This window comes from Leguminivora glycinivorella, chromosome 16 (genome assembly GCF_023078275.1).
Source record: "Leguminivora glycinivorella isolate SPB_JAAS2020 chromosome 16, LegGlyc_1.1, whole genome shotgun sequence".
NCBI classification, from domain to species: Eukaryota; Metazoa; Arthropoda; class Insecta; order Lepidoptera; family Tortricidae; genus Leguminivora; species Leguminivora glycinivorella.
In genome coordinates this window covers 5,766,619-5,783,572 of record NC_062986.1, presented here as the reverse complement: position 1 = coordinate 5,783,572, position 16,954 = coordinate 5,766,619, and the positions used below count along the sequence as shown (strand labels likewise).

The 16,954-nt window shown below is 37.5% G+C and overlaps 1 protein-coding gene and 1 long non-coding RNA gene across 2 annotated transcripts in view; one reads left to right on the top strand and one right to left on the bottom strand.

Annotated features, from left to right (window-relative positions):
* The window catches only part of LOC125234996 (hemicentin-2-like), a 678,208-nt gene that overhangs the window by 241,961 nt on the left and 419,293 nt on the right, over positions 1 to 16,954 (top strand). The window lies entirely within an intron of this gene.
* On the bottom strand, positions 13,585 to 15,472 carry LOC125234997. The gene is made up of 2 exons (XR_007178032.1): positions 15,332 to 15,472; positions 13,585 to 15,189 (listed from the first exon to the last, which is right to left on the bottom strand). It is a non-coding gene; the product is annotated as an uncharacterized LOC125234997 (long non-coding RNA).

Sequence of the window (16,954 nt, the reverse complement as noted above, 5' to 3'; positions counted from 1 at the left end):
CTCCAATAACATATGGCCTTGAAGGAAACAAATTTTACAAGGCATTTTCCTGTTAGAATATTAAAAAAGTAATCGAATAGTCGATGGAGTAAGGTTTTTTTGGAGCCTGAATAAATTTTCACATGAAATGAGATTTATTTCAGTGACTTTGCACTTAAATTGGTTTTATTTCAATTTGAAATGCTAAATATGGGGCTGAAATGTTCGCATGGAAAAGGAAATTTCAGTTTGTGTCATTCCACTTGACACATGACGAAAAACTAAAAGGAAACTGACGTGCTAGTTTCTTTGTTAGGGTTGAATAATTTAGCTTCATTCAATTCGTAACGAAAATTATCGTTCTTACTCATGTTATTACAAGTATAATAATACCGTTCAACATAAAAAAAAACAAAAGGCTGATAATACTTTATTTTATTGACGACCGGTCTGGCGCAGTCGGTAGTGACCCTGCCTGCTACGCCGCGGTCCCGGGTTCGAATCCCGGTAAGGGCATTTATTTGTGTGATGAGCACAGATATTTGTTCCTGAGTCATGGATGTTTTCTATATATATAAGTATTTATATATTATATATATCGTTGTCTGAGTACCCGCAACACAAGCCTTCTTGAGCTTACCGTGGGCCTCAGTCAATCTGTGTAAGAATGTCCTATAATATTTATTTATTTATTTATTTTTAGTCAGAAATAACATGATAAACTTATCTTGACCACGATCATCATCCTCCTTGCATTATCCCGGCACGGCTCATAAGAGCCTGGGGTCCGTTTTGACAACTAATCCCAAGATTTGGCGTAGGCACTACTTTTTACGAAAGCGACTGCCATCTGAACTTCCAACCCAAAGGATAACTAGGCCTTACTGGAATTAGTCCGGTTTCCTCACGATGTTTTCCTTCACCGAAAAGCGACTGGCAAATGATATGCATCGAAAAATATCGGGAGCTCGACAAAAATCAAAAAGTAATCACGGCTTATATCTCGGTCAATACGAGTATAAGGCTAATTCAACTAACCAAGAATCCTTCAAAACTCTTAATTACCGTTCAATTCGTACCATTCTTTCTCAGTGTGAGTCACCCCCAATCACGTCCGCAATGGTATTTTATTTTGGTAGTTTGATTCTAAATCACCACATCGTAGAAGAATACTCTTGTTCAGAAGATTTGTTCTTCCAAATGGCCCAATATGCTGAGTTGATGACCCCTTAAAATCTAGCATGTAACAGCCTACTTAAATTTTATAAGACACAAAGTCAAAGAAAGGACAGTAAAACCCAATGTCAACGGGAAAGGTCACGGCCTTCTATGCCTAAGCCAGACCACTCTAATTACAAAATGGAGACCTTGAAAGACAAACTTATAGGTACTTTATACTCGCGGTCGACCGCACTCCAAAAACTTTACGGTTTAATATCTTAAGCAGCATAAAAGCTAAGCGAAAGTGCGCATCCTATATAAAGCATCCAATATTTTTGGAGACGCGATATCTACAGAGTTGTATACAAATCAAGTTTAAGGATAGACTGGATGTTAAGTTGTGAAACCTTCCGTGATTGATTACCGTGAAGTGGATCTTTTGAATTGGACATCTTTATCCTTAATGTCGTCAACGCTATTCAGCGTATGTGTCGTCTTTATATCGGGGGCAAAATGTCTAAAAACGATTACGATGTAATAATGGCTCGAAGACTCTATACATGGAATCAGGTCATGTGAGGATATTTGATGAAGTTTAATAAATCATCTAGATGCTGTACTCCAATCTCTACATACAGGTTATTTTTAAGAGTAAGAGTTTTTAATGATTCACGGTTAGTTTCATAAGACTTATATTGACACGGTGAGTGTAGTGTGTTTGGACAGACCAACGAGTGTGAACGCGACCAGTGGTAACGCTAACGCCGTGTCTTGCGTGGGCGACGGTCGCGCGACCGTCGCGTCTCATACTCGTACTTCCATATCGATAAGGTTTGATTTCGTATGCGTCGCATCGCCGTCGCGCGACCGTCGCCCACCCAAGCCACGGCGTAAGAGTGAACGCAGCCGACGCGCGCGAATGAGGGTAGATCGCGCGCTGTCTACGCAACTTCCACCCTCCCGCCGTCTTTAGTTTCCCGTGATTATGATGCATGCAACTGCGTCGAAATATCGGGACCTGAATAAAAATCAAAAAGGTAATCACGGTTTATATCCCGGTCAATATAAGCCTTATAGTACAAAGAGTGTTACCACACAAATTGTTCGATAGTTCACCCAGACAACTAGGTTGATCGATTGGTCTAGAGAACAAGACACAGGAAAAAATTCACTCATCTCACAAATAAATTCTCTTTCCGAGACTACGATCTAAAATCATAGGCTTCACAGGTAGGGTCAGGGTCATGACATGACAATCGTTGACGCTAGGCGCCAATGGAAACGCAGCCTTGCTCTGTCGCGCCAATACGGAAGAGCGATAGAGATAGCTAGCTACGAAAACGATATTATCGTAAGCATTTGTGCATTTGCCTACGTAGCCCGTTCAATCCAAGCACGAATCAGAATTCGGGGGTTTAAATACTCGTACCCAAATGAGTCGTCTCGTGTTCGGACATTTGAAGCTCTAATTTTCCTTCAGCTAATGGGGACAGCTAGCCGAAACTAATTGATAGTGAGGCCTATTAGCTGATTGGGCCTTGGGAGCTTTTTATGGGATATCCAATCTAAGTATTCAATGTTTATTCATTCAATACAAGCGGAGATTATGCACTGAGAGAAAATACAACCATTTTCGTTCAACAAGTTTTTTGGTTAAAATAGCGCCTACGTGCTCTTTGGTTCAAACAACAAGCTACTTGTCATTTGAATCGGCATCGGCAATATATTTGAATCAACAAGTCGATTTTATAAAAACAACCTGACACATATTGTTTTAAACATACGTTTGGCTGATTCAAACGGATAAACCGCAACAAGTCGAACTTGTTAAATTCACAATGCAAATTTCTCTCAGTGTGGGGTCAAATTTGTAAATTGTATTAGGTTTAGACCTAAGGCCACAGCTTTTTTATTTATATAATATTTATTGCACAAAAGAAATAATATCATACAATAGGCGAACTCAATGCCATAAGACATTGTCTACCAGTCAACTATTAGGCAACGCAGAAAAGTTGTAGGCATATCAAAGCATTTTTAGTAAAAAATCACCATGTTTAACAATTTGGCTGAAAACAGATATAATAAATAAATAAATATTGGGGGACACCTTACACAGATCAACTTAGCCCCAGACTAAGCAAAGCTTGTACTATGGGTGCTAGGCGACGATATACATTCTGAAATAGATAAATACATACTTATATACATAGAAAATATCCATGACTCAGGAACAAATACCTGTGCAGCTCATCACACAAATAAATGCCCTTACCGGGATTTGAACCCAGGACCATGGCGGCTCAGCAGTCAGAGTCACTACCGACTGAGCCAGACCGGTCGTCAACACAAATATTATTTATTGCTCACCCATATTATACAAGATGACATCAAAAAATTAAGCACACAACTTTAACTAGGGTAGACAACAAGCGGTCTTATCGCTAAAGATAGAGATCAATGTTTTCAATGGAAATTTCATTTATTTTCTTGCTCTGCAAATTTGATTATAATATACTAGCTTTTACCCGCGGCTTCGCCCGCGTAATAAAAGTATTCTTATTGAAACGTTTACAAAAAATAAGATTTTCATTTGGATCCGTAGGTTTCTTTGTAGGTACATCTGTCCGCGATTATTTCGATTAAGGTAAAGCGGGGCAATTCTCGACTGGGGGGCCATTGTAACTGATCTATTTCCTGTACGGTCAGCCAAGAACCTTACACTGCTTTTTGGCTGACTGTACCTTACACATACTACTATTGTTTTAAAAGAAATTCTTGCAATGATTGTAGAATTGTTACACAGCGACCACAGCGTAGGTAGTAGGTACGAATATGTATGAATTTACCTATATAAATATTTATACTGGGGAAACTTCATACAACCCACATAGCCAGTATGGTCGGTAGGTCGGTAGGGTAAAAAGTTCTTCCTTGCATTATCGTTTACAATTTTTTCCATTTTGCTTATACTTATTGCAAACGTAAACATATAAAAGGCAAGCAAACAACGATCTTCTTACAGCACATTGAATATAATAGTTATCACGGATGCAGGATACTCGCCGATGCCTACTTACTAATCCCTTCCCACTGAGCCACCTGCATTTTACACTGCCTAGATATCGATTACCGACCGATTATTCCGACCAAAATCCCTATTCTTATCCCCGTCCCTATCTCTATCCTTGTCCTCGTCCCCGTCCCCGTCCCGTCCCTGTCCACGTCCCTCCCCTATCCCTATCACCGTCCCCGTCCCCGTCCTCTATTCCTATCCCTATTTCTATCCCTATCCCTATCTATCCCTATCCCTATCCCCATCCCTATCCCTATCCCTATCCCTATCCCTATCCCTATCCCTATCCCTATCCCTATCCCTATCCCTATCCCTATACCTATCCCTATCCCTATCCCTACCCCTATCCCCATCCCTCCCCTATCCCTATCCCTATCCCCGTCCCCTATTCCTATCCCTATTTCTATCCCTATCCCAATTTCTATCCCTATCCCTATCTATACCTATCCCTATCCCTATCCCCATCCCTCCCCTATCCCTATCCCCATCCCTCCCCTATCCCTATCCCCGTCCCCGTCCCCTATTCCTATCCCTATTTCTATCGCTATCTATACCTATCCCTATCCCTATCCCCGTCCCTCCCCTATCCCTATCCCCGTCCCTCCCCTATCCCTATCTCCGTCCCCGTCCCCTATTCCTATTTCTATCCCTATTTCTATCCCTATCCCTATCCCTATCCCCGTCCCTCCCCTATCCCTATCCCCGTCCTCTATTCCTATTTCTATCCCTATTTATATCCCTATCCCTATCCCCGTCCCTCCCCTATCCCTATCCCCGTCCTCTATTCCTATTTCTATCCCTACCCCTATCCCTATCCCCGTCCCTCCGCTATCCCTATCCCCGTCCCTCCCCTATCCCTATCCCCGTCCCCGTCCCCTATTCCTATTTCTATCCCTATCCCTATCCCTAACCGTAACCGTAACCCTATCCCGTTCCTGTCCCTGTCCCTGTCCCTGTCCCTATCCCTGTCCCTATCCTTGCCCCTGTCAAATTATCATGCTAGGAGGTGTACTTTGAAAAATCCTTTCTTAGTGCTCCTCTTATGGCTATTTTGGATATTTTAACCCTATTGCACTACAACAGGGGAGAAAATTTATTTTCCACCTCATTAGATTTTAAAATCGTTGTATTTATCGTGATCAGCGACCCGATAAACCATAAAAACGATACCCATATTGTGTTTTTGACTTTACCCCCTTTGCACCCCTTTAGGGGTCAAATTTTCAAAAAACCTGAAACATGTATTTAGTCATATGTCTTTAGGAATCCTCCTGTGAAGTTTCGTATAAAATAGTCAAACTAATCTTGTTTCCCCATACAAACTTTGAACCCCCATTTGAGCCCCTTAGGAGGCGAATTTTGAAAAATCCTTTCTTAGTGCTCCTCTACACTATATAAGGAACCTACGTGCCAAATTTGACATCTCTAGGACCAGCGGTTTCGGCTGTGCGTTGATATGTCAGTCAGTCAGTCAATATCTTCTTTTATATATTTTTTTGATATTTAAACCCCATTGCACCACAACAGGGGAGAAGGTATTTCACTTCCGCCTCGTTAGATTTTAAAAACGTTGTATTTATCGTGATCAGCGACCCGATAAACCATAAAAACGATACCCATATTGATTTTTTGACTTTATTACCCCCTTTGCACCCCTTTAGGGGTCAAATTTTCAAAAAACTTGAAACATGTATTTAGTCATATGTCTTTAGGAATCCTCCTGTGAAGTTTCGTATAAAATAGTCAAACTAATCTTGTTTCCCCGTACAAACTTTGAACCCCCATTTGAGCCCCTTAAGAGGCGAATTTTGAAAAATCCTTTCTTAGTGCTCCTCTACACTATATAAGGAACCTACGTGCCAAATTTGACATCTCTAGGACCAGCGGTTTTCCGCTGTGCGTTGATATGTCAGTCAGTCAGTCAATATCTTCTTTTATATATATTTTTGATATTTAAACCCCATTGCACCACAACAGGGGAGAAGGTATTTCACTTCCGCCTCGTTAGATTTTAAAAACGTTGTATTTATCGTGATCAGCGACCCGATAAACCATAAAAACGATACCCATATTGATTTTTTGACTTTATCACCCCCTTTTCACCCTTTTAGGGGTTAAATTTTCAAAAAACCTGAAACACGTATTCAGTCATATGTCTTAAGGAATCTTCCTGTGAAGTTTCGAATAAAATAGTCAAACTAATCTTGTTTCCCCATACAAACTTTGAACCCCCATTTGACCCCCTTAGGAGGTGAATTTTGGAAAATCCTTTCTTAGTGCTCCTCTACACTACATAAGGAACCTACGTGCCAAATTTGAAATCTCTAGGACCAGCGGTTTCGGCTGTGCGTTGATATGTCAGTCAGTCAGCTTCTTCTTTTATATATTTAGATAGTAAAACTTGCTCAAAAAAATTGGCTGTGACAGACGGACAGACAGACACACGAGTCATCCTATAAGGGTTACGGTTTTCTTTTTTTGAGGTACGGAACCCTAAAAAATACTTCGTAGCGCTTCTAACTGCTCCCAGCATTTTTTCATTTTGCAGAAGAAAATGACTATTACGAACAGAGAAACTGTCACTCAGCGGTCTAAAGGTTCAAAACCGTATTTTCCTGCAGATATCCAAGTGTTTTTACAACATCGCCGCTTAAACGCCGCGTCAGCACAATTTAAGTTGGGTAAGCCTTTCTCATCAAAGTTACAAAATAGCCTGGCCCACTGACCCACTTATAGCTGTAACATCTCGTCATTTGAACCATAGTTCCATCAACAAAATAAGCTTCAACTGATATTTAGATGAAAGCGGAATCAAAAATAGTCCGCGTGTTCCTACAATATTGAAAATAATAATTTTAATGCAATTATTTATGGGTAATTTCTCCGAGAGCTTTTCGTTTGAACCGCCTCGACTTTGGTAGCATGTTTTTACATGAATCCCGTAAGCGTCAAATGTAATACTTATTGACAATTTAATTAAAAGCAAGGATTATTTATATAGGATTTACATACTTCATACTAATGAAATGAAATGAAATAATGAAATGAAATAAATGTTTATTCAAAACTAAAACTTAAAACTAAACTTTAACTTCTGCCAAACCAGAGTATGGTTTGTTGGCAGACGAGGCTCCTAATACATAAGGTTCTATATCTAATTATATTATTTACTAGCAATGGCAAACAAGACAATACAGCACTGTAATATCTTGTTATCTTCTAAGAATCGTATCTCGATTTTTTAGCGCCACCTATTATATACTATCATAACTACATTGATGATACCTTCAATTTTTTTTTCAAAATGTGTATTGATGCACTGAGAGAAAATACAACCAGTTTTCATGTTCGTTCAACAAGTTTTTTGGTTAAAATAGCGCCTACGTGCTCTTTGGTTCAAACAACAAGCTACTTGTCATTTGAATCGGCAATACCTATATTTGAATCAACAAGTCGATTTTATAAAAACAACCTGACACATATTGTTTTAAACATACGTTTGGCTGATTCAAACGGATAAACCGCAACAAGTCGAACTTGTTAAATTCACAATGCAAATTTCGGAATAAGTGCCATACTTATGTCAAGTTATAGCTGAATGCTATTACGCCTTGGCCTTAAGTGACCTCACATACTTTAAACCATATCATTATGTCATATGGAGCAAAAATTTCTATATTAAATTCGGCAAAATAATAGGTATTTAGTTTGTGTGTGTAAACTAGTGACCAATTGGAGTTAAATATTATTCCTATAATATTTAACAAACTTTAACTAGAAACGTCATAATCATCGCTAAAAGAATAACGGCCTACAAAAAATAGAATACCACTATGAAATCTGTCGGTCCATTCGATCTCACGGTGTATATTATGCGGAAGGGAGCGGTGGTGATAAATTAGATCTGACGTCCATCTTTCAATCCGGAGGTCGAAAATTTAAATCCTATTAAATTTAGTAGTAGTAGTTTTGCCCGCGGGTTTGCTTTTTTTTATGAAATAGGCAGCAAACTAGTAGACGAGCCGCCTGATCTGCCGTCCTAAGGTAAAAGGCAGCTATTCGACATTTTGCCGAAATTGACTTATTGTAATATTCGTAATGTACAGGTTAAGCTGCATCGACCACTTTTTTCCGTTTTTCGATATGTTGCCTAGTTTCCGAGAAAATTTCTCTAAAAAGGCAGTATTTGCACTAATTTTCCAAGATTTCCTAGCCAAAAAAGCAGCTATTTAACAAAACTAAGCTAAATCAACGTATATGCAGATATACGTTTTTTTACGCTCTGGTTAGGTTGACATGTTATCCAGTATTACTAGCCTAAAAGTACGTAAAAGTGAAAAACTAGGCTAAAAATACGTACAAGACGTTATACGTAGTTTTAGCGTAGGATTTTGATAATTTTTTTTAACTGATACTAGTCTAAAAAAGCGTATATACATTTTTTCTGTAAAAAATGTCAAATACGTCATTTAAGCCTAGTATCGCTCGATTGTTTTACAACACAATATTAGTCTATAAAAACGAATAAGTGTTATACGTTCTTCTTATTTTGTATGGGTGTCATATTAAACGTAAAAAAACTTTTAAAATGAGTGAAAGTGCTGCAAACTAGCCTATAAAACAGTATATGCTCCAACCATTGTCAATCCACCCGCCAGCCGAAAGATACTTTATGCTATGGAAAAGCCATCAGTGACGAGCTGCGAGCACCGGCGCAGCTTGTGGCTGACAGTACGAGAGCGCAGCTGGCTTTTTTCGCGCGAAATATTGATCGAAACCAAACGAAGTTAGGAAAAATACTGAATGATTGCATTTTTGATACGTTTTAACAATAATAACTATTGTTTACATTTCCTACATCATTTCTATTGTCATTTTTATTCGAGATACAAACATTTAACTCGATTTTCTGATATTATTGCTCGAAAGCAAATACGTCTTTTTAGCGTAGTTTGCGGTGGGAAAGTTGTTCGTATATAGTTTTTTTTGCAGCAAACACTATATAATATGAGGTATATTAATATTCCACGGTTTAAGTATTTAACGTTATCCTTTTTGGTTTAATTTACAGTAAAACAAGTAAATAATTTGCAATTAATGAATGAGAACGTTAGAGATGAATGTTGATATAGAGAGGGAGGGGTAAATCCAAACAACGATGAATGGATTATGTGAAATAGGATATTAGAGAGAAAGATATGAGTGTTGAGATGACGAAAGAGGAGAATGAAAGAGAAAGACCTGTTCTGTGATAAGGGTATGAGGAATAAGAAGGAGAAGTATTGGCAGTAGTCTACATTTTCAACTATGTTTTATTTTACAAACATGGAATATTAATATGAATATAACAGGAAATTGAATATGAAAATAACCATATTTTTGATAACCAGTATCAAAAAGCATAGGCATGTTCGTGTGAAAGTTAGGCCTATATAATAAACTTACGGGGTCATCTGCCACTGTTTCCAGAAAATCCATTAAATGACTATTTTGTTGTAGTCGAATTCAATTTATAACTAATTATTTTGATTGACTTTGATTTTGATACTCTCTATAAACTTTTGGATCGCAATTTTTGTATTGTAACATTGTTGAAGATTTTTATGGTTACTAATCCAGTCATTTCTGAATTGCTCGATGTTATCTGTTTCTTAGCTTAATTCATTTCAGGGTAGTTCGACGGATTTAATGTTTTCGCAACAAACTCGACATCATTCTCTTGATACCAGACCGGTACTTGGCGAGCGTAGTGAAAAGCAGCTTAATCGGACCAGAAGAATATTTGATCCCTGTACTTTCATATACTTAAGCAGAACCTGCTTATGAAGGCATTCCTTCTTGTAAATCTAGGAATGTAAGTTTCCTTAAACAAAAAACGAATGGACAAATTGCTTGCCAAACTGCTTGGATGCGTTTTGGATGTATTTGTTTCATGTATATAACCAGCCGCAGTGAATAACGCTCTTTAGCTTACTGAACTATTGCTACATATTCGCACAATCTCTAATAGAAATTGTTAAAATTGTTTTTTGTTTGCAAACTGTTCGTCACATAATAATTATATTATCTTTTTCTCTAAATTTTTTTATAGAAAAGAGCCAGATTTTTGGAGCGACCATGAAATTCTTCTAAACTGTATGTATAATTCATGCGAAACCATTTGGTAGTAGGTAGTGTAAACTGCTTTCTAACTCACATCTTGTGCGGCCAATTTCATAGTCATCCAAATCCTTTGCAGATAGATTGGTCACAATTAAAACCCGTTGTTGTTCTACCTCTCATCTTGGCATTAAAATTACATAATTATAATTTATTTTGCCTCCAATTTGTAGTGTAGTGTGACAACCCTAATGATATATAACTCTCATACAGAGCGACAACCCTATGCTCATGCAGCTGTGTGTTATGGATCATAGAGTTTTACGATGTAATTATAAATAATCATAAAGTTTATGGTATAATTAAAGTAATGATTATTGGTCATAAAATATACAATAAAATGTAATGTTAAAACAGATGGGAATGACTATTGACCGTGACCAGGATAGTATATAAGCACGATTTTTATTGAATAAAGATAGAGTATTGACTTGACTTTTGAGTTATCATTACACCCGAAGCACCCCACACTTCATGGCGACCCTGCCAGTCGGGCTGCTCGAGCACTAACCATCTGCTCGAGGCAGCCCACCCCGCCCGCGCACTCCGAACTACAACCGCGCCAGCTCAGCCTCCACGGCGCACGCTCTGAGACTGTATCACCCAGCTACCACGTCGCCCCAGCCGACCATGCGTAAGCCGAGCGCCGCTAAGTCACCAAGCCACGCTAAGCCTCGCCGCAGCTAGTATACCAGCAGCACCGACAACAAGGCGGCCGACGACAAGTGATTATGCGTGCCGAGCCAGTCCACCGCAGCATCGTCGACCCACGTCCCGCAGCCCGCAGCGCAGCACCGCGCACCGTACCCGCTCCAGCCATGGACCACACGGTATAATATAACCTGTGTTATTACGTCACCAGCGTACAATTTACACTAGCAATGTTTCTTTTTTCCTTATTAAGTTTTCTATATACTTTTTTAATAAGTTCTTATATTTAAATAAAAGTTTAATTTTTAACTGCCAAAAAAAAACTATATTAATATATTATTATAATCTTAGTTAAGACCCTTTGAGTTATTTCAATTTAATGTCATGAAAAAATCGTTTCTTGGTATAACAATGTTCAGATTTTTTTTTAAGTTCAAATTGATTTAATATAATGCCATCCAGATTAAATTACCTACTTAGTGTTTTGTAAACTAAGACAGACAGGATTTTCAAGAACGCTTAGCCTGATCCACTTTAAGTTTCTGAAATCTTCTTGTACATGGATGTTTTTGAATTAGGTATTTGTTTATGAAAGCAAAAAAATGAAGGTAATTGATTAAAAATAGGTATGTCTATCGCACCATCGGTAGCCCGAGAGGCTTTGGGCGATACATAGCCAGGGTACGCCAGGATACAAGCAGGTACGATATCCTTGACGGCTGACCATGATTCGATCGAGAATCAATCGTGGAGACCTATGGACACACACAAATAGTATTGTGTGATGCGTTTAAAAGCAATGCCTGAATGTATGAAATATACTAGAGTATAATTATTGTAATCGCCAGTGTGAGCGATATTTTTTTTTTCTTGTATCCTGAGCAAATAAATATGTATTGAGCTGAGTAATAATAGCTATAAATGAAAATGCGTTGTGTACCCTTACCGTTTGTGATGCATTTAGTCTGCACACAAAAATACGGTTAAAATTGTTTTTATCCCTTTCAAATAAATACAGAAGTCAATATGACAGGCAAAGACAACAGATCTAATGGAAGATTGTAAAGTGTTTATGAATAATGTCATTAGTAAAATTAAAACATATTATGATCAGATGACACCATCCAAGTAAGGAATTGCTAAAAAAAACAATCTCCAATTGCACAAGATAGCATCTAGATTATTTAGCAATAAGAACAATTTATATCCTTTACCACATAAGGACCAACTAATGTATCCCAGTAAAAAAAAAGTAAAAAGCCAAAAACAGTTGTCATGTATACTCCAACTATTTTTGACTCAAAAAAAGGGGAAAGCTGTAGTGTAGTGTGACAACCCTGATGATACATAACTCATCTCATACAGAGTGACAACCCTATGCTCATGCAGCTGTGTGTTATGGATCATAGAGTTTTACGATGTAATTATAAGTAATCATAAAGTTTATGGTATAATTAAAGTAATGATTATTGGTCATAAAACATACAATAAAATGTAATGTTAAAACAGATGGGAATGACTATTGACTGTGACCAGGATAGTATATAAGCACGATTTTTATTGAATAAAGGAAGAGTATTGACTCGACTTCTGAGTTATCATTACACCCGAAGCACCCCACACTTCAAATTCTCAGAAGTGACGCGATAGATTGACATATGACATATGATATAAAAATTGACCTTTTTTTCAAAGCAAAATAACAAAAAAAAAAAAAAAAAAAAATTGTGGTAGGTACAGCGTATCGTCCACCATGGCAGGACGTAGATTTATTTTTAGACGGCATATCTGACACAATTAGCTCATTAACCAGTTATGACCAAATTATACTTCTAGGTGACTTTAATATTAATTTATTTATTGACAATGACATAAAAACATGTAAATTTAACAATTTCTTATCCAGTTTTAATTTAACACAGGTAATAACTGACCCAACACATTTCACAAATAGTAGCCAGACTCTAATTGACTTGGTTTGCACAGATTTACATGCCAAGAAAACACATATTGAGCATGTAGGGTCCCTCTTAGGGCACTGTATTATTATGTGTGAGTTCGCAATAAAGCGGAACAAACCGAAACCCTGCACTATACTGCACAGACCCATTAATAACATTAATCTCTCTCTGTTCGATACTGATATGCGTAGTATTAGTTGGGACCTGATGTGTTTGCTGCCAGATGTGAATAAAAAAGTAGAGGAAATGACCAGGTACATATTGTATATCTTTGACTTACATGCACCCTTGATAACTTCTACAATAAAGGGCCCATCATATCCCTGGATCACTGACACAGTGAAATTAATGATGCGTTTGCGTGATCAGGCTGCTGCAGATTATCATAAAACTGGTTCTGAGAATAAAAAACTGTACTACAAGGACCTAAAGTCAACAGTTAATGCTGCTATATATAATGAAAAGGCGGCTTTTTTTCGGCACAACATAAATAATAAAATTAAAGATCCAAAATCTCTCTGGAAAAATTTAAAAACCAATATTTTGCCAAAAACTGAAGCAGATCTGCCTTCTACTTTCAATGACCCTAACGTTATAAATAGCCATTTTTTGGACTTACCTATTGCATCACAGGTGACTATCTCGCAGTTGACATACTTTGAGTTTCACAGGCACAACCAGTCTAAATTTCTTATTCAGCCAGTGAGTCCAGATAAACTGCTAAAAACTGTCTCGAGTCTCAAGTCCAACGCGGAAGGGCATGACTTAATTAATTTAAAAATGCTTTTAATGACCTTTCCATATACTATAGACTTAATAACTAATATAATAAATACTTCCATTGCAACCTCTACTTTTCCTGAGAATTGGAAAACAGCTATTGTGCGCCCACTGCCAAAAATCTCCAACCCATCTGAATTAAAGGACCTGAGACCCATTAGCCTATTACCATGTATGTCCAAGATACTGGAAAAAATTGTATGCACACAGCTAAATGACTACATAGAGAAAAACAATGTCTTGCCTGATGTACAGTCGGGATTCAGGAAAGGCCGCAGCACAGTGACAGCGCTTCTTGACGTTACCGACAACATACTCTGTTCACAGGATAAAGGCATGTGCACGCTGCTTGTGCTGCTTGATTTCTCTAGGGCATTTGACTGTATTAATATAGATCTGTTACTGTCGAAGCTTAGCTATTACGGACTAGATAATAGTGCCCTGCGTTGGTTTTACAGTTATCTCACCAAGCGGCACCAGTATGTGAAACTGTGCACAAGTGATGGATCCACTAAAGTTTCAGATAATATTGATCTTTCTAGAGGTGTGCCACAAGGATCAATACTCGGTCCGATCCTCTTCATTTTATATACAGCGGACATCAGCTCTCGCATTACATATTGTAAATATCATATTTATGCTGATGATATTCAGATATATATCACTTGCAAACCCTCGGAAATAGATAGTGCTATAAATAAACTCAATATGGACCTGGCAAATATAGCATCTTGGGCATTAGATAATAGTCTAATGCTCAATCCAACTAAAACTAAATACCTTATATTTGGCACCAAAACTCAGTTAAACAAGATCAGACCAACTAGAGACGTAATGTTATCAGGTGAACTAATAGAAAGAGTTTATGAGGCTCGTAACCTGGGATTAGTTATGGACAGCGAACTAAGATTTGAGAAGCATGTTGCGGAATCTGTCAGGACCTGTTTCTTTAGACTTAAACTACTCTACAACATACGGCCTTTTATTAACGAAACCTTGCGCATTCAATTGATTGAAACACTAGTTCTGTCTAAATTAAATTACATGGATTTAGTGTATGGCCCTCGGCTCCTATCAAAAACAAAACGGCTTATTCAAAGAGTACAGAATGCCTGTACCCGCTTCTGTTTCAATGTACCACCAAGAGCTCATGTCACGCCATTTTTGAATAAGCACAATATTCTTAAAATGCTTCACCGTCGCAAACTTCATCTGGCCAGTCTTCTTTTTGGCATAGTAAAACATAAATCCCCTTTATATCTCTTCGAAAAGCTGTCATGGATGTCCACTCGCAGGTCTCTTGCAGTACGCACTTGTAGTATACAGCTGATAACTCCTCGGCATGCGACTGCGGCTTTTCGTGGCAGCTTCAAGTACAATGCGACCAAGTGCTGGAACATCATTCCTCCGCCCCTCAGGAACCTACAAAGTGTAACAAGTTTTAAAACCAAATTTAAAGAAATTATACTCAAACACCAGCAGTCACAGGAAGTATTACGGCATGACACAAGTTATGTCTGATGTTCGATCTCTGTTACATGTTAACATATTAAATAGTGCGTACCTGTTTTTCTGTCCTTTCCTCACTATCAAATGTAATGTAAATGTTCGTGTCCTTTCATAGTTTTGATTAGTCTGTTTCTTCTGTACCATATTTGAGGTTATGTTTCTATCCTGTAATTGTCTTTAAAGCCGTGTTTTGTTCTCTTTATATCTTCCGTAGTGTGCATAATATAAACTTGATATGATCACTTCACTTAATTTTTTTACCTAAACTTTCTCCTTGGTAACGGGAAAGCTATTAGATGTACATAATTATAAGCCTCCATGTTACGTTGTGTTGTTTTCAAATCATTTATTTTCTAATACCAAATATTTATTTTACTGTTTTTTATCACTTGCTTACATTATTTAATGATTTACCACTAATATTTATAGTTGAACTATCTATGTCATAGCGTAATGTAATAATTTATTATTATTGTGCTGTACGGTATGGCCATGTTGTAAGTAATGCAAATCAGGCAAATGTCAATTGATGGAATAGACAAAATGGCGCCTTCAGTAAGGACGCGTTCAACTTACGGTAGGGCCGTACCGTGCGGCTGCGTTCGTGTCTCGCAAATGGTCTCGTCGGAAGATCAGCGCTGACCTCCGGGTCGGCATCATGCTGAGACGGGACCATTTCGTGATAAACTTATCCATCCCATGTACATTTGTAGTTTTAGTCATACTTAATGCATAATGTGTAGTTTTTAAGTTTATTACGAATAAATATTTTGATTGATTGATTGATTGATTGAAATTGACCTATTTTATCATTACTTACTAACTTGTTTCCATTAGCAACGTAAGAAAGTTTCCACAAAACTCCGAATTAGTACACGTATGTTTAGTATACAGACGGCACTCTTATCATCTAGGCTTTGAGGAAAAATGACGATTCGATACTAATAATTGACTACTTACTGACTAATTTAAAAGAGCAGGTATTATTGTGTACTGTAAAAGTTTATTATATTATATTTATCACTATCCAAAAAGAATCGATAGATCTAGTTTTTTTTTTAGTAAATAGGGACAGAATGGCGTTTTCTTGTTTCTTTAATACATACGTTTTTAAACGACGTATTTGCATTTTGTTCCAATTTCTTCCAAATATACTAATCTATAAAGCCGTATATACGATTTTTTTGATAGTATGCGTTCTTTTAGACTAGCAGTATAGTCGAAAATCTGGAAAACTCACTAGGATACTAATTAAAAAGGCCGAATAACTACGATACTGCCTTTAACTTAGAATCTTGAGTGCTAGATGGGCATTGTTGCTAAGCAATAAGATAGTATGTGATTATATACGGCGTTATAGCCTAGTTTAAGAGAAAATCCTAGATTAGAACACCGTATAAAGCATGTTTTACCGCTTTCTTGACTAGTAATATCTACCATTTTTGAAGCTTAATACTATGCAAAAAGGCTTTTATCGAATTAAAAAAAAACCAGTCGCTGTACAAACACACAAATAATGTCTAAAATAAGTAAACACTTATACCTACTATATACAAAAAGAAATAATGAAAAAAGTTAATCCGTTTTGTAGAAATTCAAAAAAGAAGGTTTTTTGCGATTATCTCAAAACTAGCTTTTGTCGAATAGCTGCCTTTTACCTTAGGACGGCAGTGATGGG